The sequence below is a fragment of the Enhydra lutris genome, unplaced genomic scaffold (genome assembly GCF_002288905.1).
Source record: "Enhydra lutris kenyoni isolate GAN:26980312 unplaced genomic scaffold, ASM228890v2 scaffoldscaffold1, whole genome shotgun sequence".
NCBI classification, from domain to species: Eukaryota; Metazoa; Chordata; class Mammalia; order Carnivora; family Mustelidae; genus Enhydra; species Enhydra lutris.
In genome coordinates, this window is record NW_019154085.1 from 59,327,075 (window position 1) to 59,336,029 (window position 8,955).

Below are 8,955 nucleotides of genomic sequence, written 5' to 3' on the forward strand. Positions count from 1 at the left end.
AATAACATTTTATGAAATGACTCTTTATTGTGTTCTTTGAATCAGAGGTTAGTTGTATTGAAGAGATGCAGGAAATCTTCCTTTATCTCACTGAAGACTATGTAGTTCAACAAGAAATGCTTTACATTTTTTAACTACTCTGTATGAATAGTGCTAACACAAAATTAATAAAAAGTGATCAGTAAAAATTTTAATTCACCATTATAATCATAATTCCAAGAAATATATGAAACATTTTGGCATTGAAAAAATTCTGACTTAGGTCCAAACATAACCCCCTCCCTTTGTATTTTTACGGTAATAGTTCAAAATCTAAATTATGCCAAAGATCTAATGTTCTTTTTCAGTTTGTGTGCATCTAATAGACAGTCTTAATAGGAAAGAAGGAATTCTTTCCCTTTAGTCGAGTTGCAATCGCTCTATGATTTTGCATTTCCTTGCTTTCCATGGAAAAAGATTTACATCTTTTTGCATCTAATAGACAGTTTTGATAAAGAAGTTGTATCTGACAGCACTGAACCACATAAACTTAAGGAGGAAACTAACAGGCTCACCAATCACGGAGCAAATCTTTTTCCATGGAAAGCAAGGACATGCAAAATCATAGAATGATTGCATCTTGACTGAAGGGAAAGAATTCCTTCTCTTCCTATCAATTCCAGGAAGTTAGATGAAGACCTCTAATCTTATAAGAGATAAATACCTTCAAATGCTTGAGTACTTTTTTACCAGAGACTTTCCCTCTGAATGCTGCAGTTCAAGATTTTTGTTTTGTTTTGTTTTCTTGTGATAACCTTTAATATTTCCTTTCTTTTTTTTTAATTTTAATTTTATTTTTTTTAATTTTTAAAAAAAAATTTTAGTAAACATATAATGTATTTTTATCCCCAGGGGTACAGGTCTGTGAATCGCCAGGTTTACACACTTCACAGCACTCACCATAGCACATACCCTCCCCAATGTCCGTAACCCCACCCCCTCTCCCGACCCCCCTTCCCCCAGCAAACGGGGAATAGCTATACTTTAGAGCTCATGAGAAGTCTCTGCTTTTTAAAATTAACTTTTTTAATGCAAGTATAATTATATACACTGTTATATCAGTTTTAGGTGTGCAGTATAATGATTCAACAATTCTATACATTTCTCAGTGCTCATGAAGATAACTGTACTCCTAATCTCCTTAATCTATTTTCCCTTACCCACCTCCCCTCTGGCAACCACTAGTTTGTTCTCTGCATTGAAGAGACTGGTTTTTTGTCTCTCTTTTCCCCCTTTTGTTCAGTTGTCTTGTTTCTTAAATTCCACATATGGGTGAAATCATATGGTATTTGTTCTTATCTGATTGACCTCTTTCACTTAACATTATATTCTCTAGGTCCATCCGTGTTGTTGCAAATGTCAACATCTCACATTCTTTATGACTACATAATATTTCGTAGATGTCTCCATTTTCATTAACAGGGAGCATTCAATTATAGCCATTTCTCATGGAGTTCTGTGTGATGCGATTTGACCTCTATCCATTGTTTTCAGGCTCTCTCTCAGTATTCTTGAGAAACTGAACACACCTTTGTGGACAGTCTGGAGTGTGCTCTTCTCCCTCACATCAGTCTCCAGACTCAGCCTTTCCACTTCCCGGCCCCCAGCACCACTCAGTAGCGCAAGCCCCCAACGCTTCACCTCCTCCAACTCTTAGTCCCTCGGTGCTCCTCGCCCTCGTCACCCCCAACCCCTCTGTTGGGTGTCTAGACTTTGCTCGGAGAGATTGTCCTCAAATGCAAGTGTGATCCTATTGTTTCCAATCCTTTGAACATTGTCTATAAATTCCTTTGTAACATCGCCCCACCCGCCTGCCAACCCTGCCCCTTCTCAGTGTGGCCCTTTTCTTCATTCCAGAACTTTGCTTGTTCAGTATGCTCCTCTGGGACCTCTCTCCAGCAGCATCCCTGGTTTCCTGCACCCAGACGATCCCTGCTTGCTTGTGAAGTCTCCACTTGGAGGCTGCTTCCTCCAAGTCATGTTCCCAGATCCCCAAAATCTGAATTCTCTGAGAACCTCCACCTTCCTCTCCCCATAGCTCTGATCACACAAGTTGACTGTAATCTCTCTGCTCTGCCCTTCCTGGTTTTTTTAGCTCCTCAAGGATAGGGCCTCTTGTTTGTCCTGTTTACCATTGTATTCTCAGGGCCTAGCACAGAGCCTGGCTCACAGTAGGCCCTGAACACCTGCTTGTTGAATGAATGAATACAGAGAGACAAGGAGACAGGCAGACATACGCACAATGGCACTTTGGGCAGAGCTCCTATCTTTGAAGAGCTTATAGTCTGCTTTACTTTTCATATGTTGGAAAACTATGTCGGATAATAAAAAGAACAGAGCTTTTTTTTTAAATTATTTTTTAAATTATTTAAAAAAATTTTTTTAAAGATTTTATTTATTTATTTGACAGACAGAGATCACAAGCAGGCAGAGAGGCAGGCAGAGAGAGAGGAGGAAGCAAGCTCCCTGCTGAGCAGAGAGCCCAATGCAGGGCTTGATGCCAGGACCCTGGGATCATGACCTGAGCCGAAGGCAGAGGGTTTAACCCACTGAGCCACCCAGGCGCCCCAAGAACAGACCTTTTAATTAGATCTGGATTTATATCCCAGCTTTCAATTTCCCAGTCCTGTAAATTAAGGTGATTTATCCAACCGTCTTGAGATTTAATATATGAATCAGTATAAGGATAAAAGATGTCTACCTCATGGGGTTCTTATAAGTTCTAAAATAAGATCCATTAAACATGCTCTAACAGGCCTGTGGTAACATTAGCCTCCTTTCTCTACTGACATGCAGCCCTGTTCCCACTTAACACAAATCACTGCTCACCTTTCTGGTGGACTCGAGGTGCTGTTCCCTCACATATGTGACCACAAGCTCACACAATTAAAAGAAAAATCATACTAGGAAGACATTAAGAGAGTTTATTCATTTATTAAAAACAATATTCATAAACATAATACACTAAAAACAGATGCACACATGAAGAATTTATAAATGTTTGAAGCATTGTTTATCAAATACCCTATCTTACTGAATAGGAGAAGTAAATTTTTCAAAAAGATTTTATTTATTTATATGTCAGAGAGAGAGAGAGAGCACACAAGCGGGGGGAGAGGCAGGCAGAAGGAGAGGGAGAAGCAGACTCCCCACTGAGCAGGGATCCTGATGAGGGACTTGATCCCAGTACCCCGAGATTATGGCCTGAGCCAAAGGCAGATGCTTAACCATCTGAGCCACCCAGGGGTCCCTAGGATAATTAAATTTAAAATTAGATTTCAATGGGCAGAAAACGGTTTTACAGTGTGAGGTTCAAATTTTAGGCCACTGTTAAATTTCATTATGTATTACTGTAAGTATTAATTGTAATAGAGTAAACTTAAAATTTTACTTTTCTAATATAGATTTTAAAACATTGAAATTATACATTTATACTTGGTAATAATGATATAAATTTGAGATCAAAATTTTTCTCTAAATAATAATAGTAATTATTCACTTTACTTGATTCTGCAATAAGTTAAAAGATATGCAGAAAAGAGATCCAAGAACTCCTTCATTCCTCTTATTTTTTTTCAGTGAAAGCATAGACCCTGAACTAGGACACAACGAAGTGAGCTGAGATAGCCTGATTCCCCCCAAAATTTGCAACGCAAGGGCTAGTCTTACACGTGTTCTTCACCGCCTGGATTGTGGCTGATCATGGCCAAGTGTTTTGATGCTGTTGGTTTGGCTCTTAAATGAAACTGGATCCTGACAACAAAGTTCAAGAATTATTGTCGGCTTCTCTGCATAACTTAGAAGCATCTCCAAAGGCATATGTACTATTGCCCTGGCAGACATATAGACAGAGTACGGTGTAACACCTCCATCCTCCATGCTTGGCAAGTTTATGTGAATGTTCATTTTTATAGCTGCTAACTTATTAGCTGTGGATTACGTTGTCACTTTGTGTGTTACATTTCCAAGCGTAAGAAGTGTGAGTGAGTTCTAAGACATGTGAAATGAAGGATCAGCTCGCAAAAGCTGGTCTTGAAGGCATCAGAGAGTAGGGATAAAGACTTCATCATGCGGCTCGTACAGCCTGCCAATTCTTTGATTGACAGCTCTCTGTATGGCAAGTCTTGAGGGATTGGGTATTTAAATCTTAATTACAAAAAAGTGTTACAGAATACTAAAAATCATTCAAGGAAACTGGAAGGCTCATAATGTAGCATTCCTCTATTAATCTCTTATACAGAATAAAATTTGATTGACAGGATCCATACAAATAGTGTAAAGAATTTTAGGAAATCAGTACAAAACTGAAGGGAAAATTTTAAACCATGTGCCATAAATGTGTCCTCTTTTATAAATTAAATTGCTCTACAATCGTATACACACAAATAAAACAGATTAAAATGAGCTTTATTATAAGATATAATCCTAACTGGCTTGAAGAGCTAAAATCTCGGTAACAAGTTTCAAATAAACGAAAATACAATACAAATAGCTGCTTTGCTTAGGAAAAAAAAAATGCAAGAACTCTATTACAGAAAAAAAAAGGAGGAGGGTGTATTCCAAAAGACAGAAATAAAACAACTGTAGAGAAGGAATTTAAAAATAAAAATTGAAAAACATTCAGGAGTACCAGTTATACTGTTGCTGTTCTCAGCTATGTCATTGCCTTATCAATTCATTAATTCGATAAACCCTTACTGAGAGACTCCTCTGTCCACACCCTTTCCCAAGGGCAGAGATCATGGAGATAATGACAGCAGGGTCAGAGTCCCACAGGAAGGCACTCGTGAAAACGGGTGATTGCCATAGAATGTCTGTCATTCACATATAAAGAGCTTGGGTATGTTTTGTTTCCCTCTCACCCCATAGCCTCCCTCCATCTTTCTCCACCTTGCTTTTCCCTGGGGAGGCTGATCTGTACAGACTACTGGATTAGTGGGCTTCTTTGCCCTTTGGCTTCTGGTTGGGTTCAGCCAACAGGACCCTGGCAGCAGATCAGAGGAAGGGATAAACACGAGGTCAGGAATTCAATCTCCTGCTCCTTCAGCAGTGGCCTGTCTTTGTCTGTCGACCAAAAGTCAAGCTTCTTTCGGGTCATGTTTTCAAAATACACATTTGAATGTGCCACCTGTTTTCCGCCAGGCCTGGACAGAAACACTGTGGGAGCGCAGTGGGTAGAATTCTGTGAATCCATAGACTTCACAGAGGAAGTGGCAGTTGAACGGAGTCTGTAAGGAAGGGTAGGAGTTTCTGTGGAGATGGGGGAGAACTTCAGTGTGGCTGGAACACAGGGCAAATGGAAGAAGGGAAGGAAGATTCGAGGTGGATGGTGAAGGGCCTTGTGTATTTTTATCTAGGGGTGTGGACTTAATCCAAAGGCAACAGGCAATAGGGTACATCGGTGGGTTTTTAAGCAGAGGGTAAGCTGATCACAATATAAAGCAGTGTTTCTCAAATCTGATTATTACATGCACCCTTTTAATGGAAATGATTTTTGAGGACTTTGTCAGGGTCGATCTATATGACTTTTATTATAGTATGTATCCTATATATATCAGCTTCAGCTGGTTAACTATCCATTTCTTTAGCTTACAGTTTTTCAAACAACCGGAGAACTAAAATTAATTTACATAATAAATAAAAATAAAACCATATGAATTCTCAAATTCAAATTAACATTAATTTAATGCAAAGGATTATGTTTTGCTCAAATAAATTCATGAAAAGAATGAATTTCATTAATCATGAAAGAGTTCCACAGGCCTATAATATTTTGTGTTTTAAGAGGAGTCTGTTCCTCCACTTCCTCAAACGGCTGAGCGTCTTTCATCTGTACAACATGCTGTGAAGTTCTTTGACCTTCATTTAATGTTAAGTCTCCCTCAAAACTTAACTGCTTAAACAGCCACTTTATTATGCTTTCTGAATTTTGTGAGTCAGGCATTCAGTCTGAGCACAGTGGGGAATGGCTTGTCTTCTCCGCGTGATAGCTGGGGCTCAGCCGAGGACACTCGAGGGCTGGAGGTAAGGCAACATCTTCACTCTGGTCGTGGAGGCCGCGTGGTCAACAGGAGCTTCCACATCAGCCTTTGCAGGCAGTGTCAGCTTTCTCACAGCTTGGGACCCTCAGGGTAGTCCGCCGGCTGACATGGCAGCCCAGGGCTCCCGAGTGACCCAGCTCACAAACTAGAACTTGCCTCACATTTTCTGACCGAGCTTCAGAAGTCACACAAAGCCATTTCCACTGTATTCTGTTGGTTGCAGTGAGCCACAAGTCCCCTCAATTCACGGGGAGGGGACATGGACCCATGTCTTGAGGTCTTGATGAGAAGAATGTCGAAGAGGGTTTTTTTTAGCTACTTTTTAAAACTGCCACAGGCTGTGGTAATTGATCTTACTAAACACAAACACAGACAATGAACGCTAACAAAAAGCACCTTGGTTTTTGTTTGCTTATATGGTGGTCATCTGGGTGATTTAAAATATGCTTACTAATAGAATAATAAATGAGATTTTTCTTCCTTCAGGCTCTAAATTGGGAATTAGTTTCCAAATCTGAGAATAAATGGGATGGTAAGAATCTCCCATTTTAGAGGGCTTCCTGTTAGGCATTTGGAGCTAGGTACATCCTTTGGGACTTAGGAAATGGCAAAAAGACTTTGCTTTCCCCTTTCCCATGGAAGGCAGAATGCCATAAGGTCCCCAGGAAGAAACACATAGCATGTGTTACTCTGCCACCATCTTGTATGTTAAGAATGGCCAAGATGGCTCTTTGCCATCTGGGAATGTACTTATCTGTTTCCCAAGCCAGTTACAGACCTTCTATCCTAGACAAAGAACAAATAGGGAGCACTACTAATGGAGCACTCCAAATCCTCTCCATCCACTCCCTCACTGCCTGTTGTGGTGACCAATTTCCATACAGACTTAACAGCTTCCCATAGGTGCAACCCAATAACATCTTCCTTGTGACTCCTCCATGTTCCTCTGGCTTACTGCCCTAGGGCTTCTCAGCTGCCATAGCTTTGGGATCAGCTTTTGTCTCCACATGCACAAGGATCAGCTTGGCATCTCCACATGCACAACCTGGAGGTCTGAGAAATGAAAGTCTGTGGAGCAGTTTTTGACCAAGGGGGTGGGATGGATCAAGTTGCCATGTTCATCTCCTGGCATCATTCTGAATGCATTCGCAAATGGTCCCCAGAAGGTCCTATGGGAATGAACTTCAGTTGTCCGTAATGGTGGCTAATTTGTAAGCCCATCTTTTTATTGATTTTCCCTCATGTTTTGCTTCCTTCTTCTAGATCTTAATCTGGACTCATTCTCCAAATAAACTGTCTGCTGTCAAGCCTTTGTTTCAAGCTCTGCTTTTGGAACCCACACTATGACAGGGTACATGGAGCTGCTGGATGAATTCATATGGCTCCAAGGAACACTGCTCCAACCCAAGGCCAGTATTGAGGGGGAAGGAGGGATATCAGAATTGTCTCCTGTGAGCTAAAGCCCCCAATTCCTGTCTTTACCTATGTTGGTCATCTGGCCATTGCTTGCTGTTGTACTCTTTAGTGGCATAGAAACTAGACAAAGGTGACAGCTCTTTTGAGGCATGTTTGTGTTCACTAAATTAGAGTTTCATCACCATCTAAAATACTTGTGTGTGCTAGCAGCTTCCAAAGTGGACCTTGATGACTCTTGACTTCTCAAATTCATGCCCTACATAGGTCTCCCCTACCTTGGATAGGGCTCACTTGTGTAACCAATAGAATATTATAGAGACAATGGAGTGTGATATTTGAGGCTAGATCATGAAAGACATTGTGGCTTCCACCTTGTTCTTTCTTGGATCACTTGCTTTGGGGGAAACGAGTTACCATGTCATGAGGGCATTTAAGAAGCTCTATGGAGATGGCCCTGTGGCAGGAAAATGAGGTCTTCTGCAAGTAGTCAGCCCCAATTTTCCAACTATTACTATTCCTATTGTTATTATAACAAATTACTACAAACATAGTGGCTTAAAACAATACAGATTTATTATTGTACAGCTACAAAGGTCATAAATCCCAAATCAGTCTCTCTGGACTAAAGTTAAGGTGTTGGCAGGGCTGGCTCCTTCTCGAGATACAAAGGGGAAAATCTGTTTCCTTTCACTTCTCAAGATCACCGGCATTCCTTGGCTTATGAGTCCTTTCTTGTATCACTCCAATCTCTTCCTTCTGTCTTTATTCTACTATTTATCCTTCTTCTTCTTCTTCTTTTTTTTTTTTTTTAAGATAATCTCTGTGTTCAGGGGCTCGAACTAACAAACTCACAACCCTGAGATCAAGAGCCTCATGCTCTACCAACTGAGCCAGCTAGGTGCCCTTCTACTCTTCATCCTATACTTTTACTTCCATCTTATATGGACTCTGTGATTACATTGGGGCCACATGGATAATCCAGCATAATCTCCCCATTTTAAGATTCTTAACTAAAGTGTATCTGCAAAGTTCCATGTAAAATAATATATTCACAAATCCTTGGTATTAGGACATGGACATCTTTTGGGGGGCTATTTTTCAACCTACCATAACAGCTATATCAGTGAGCCACCTTGGAAGCAGATCTTCCATCCCTAGTGAAGTCTTCAGATGATCATAGCCTCTACTCACAACTTGACTACAAGCTCATGAAGACCTGAGGCAGAAATGCCCACCCAAGCCATTCCTAAATTCCTGATCTGCAAACATGTGAGATTATACATTTTTATTATTGTTGTAAGCTACTAAATTTAGGGGTGATTTGTTACTAAGTGATAGATAATTAACATAACATGAAAAAGTTCAATAGTATTTAGAAGTCCATTCACATTTGTGTGGGAAATATTAATAGATTTGTAAAAGGAAAAATGCCTTTTAGATTTTTTATAATTTCAATTGC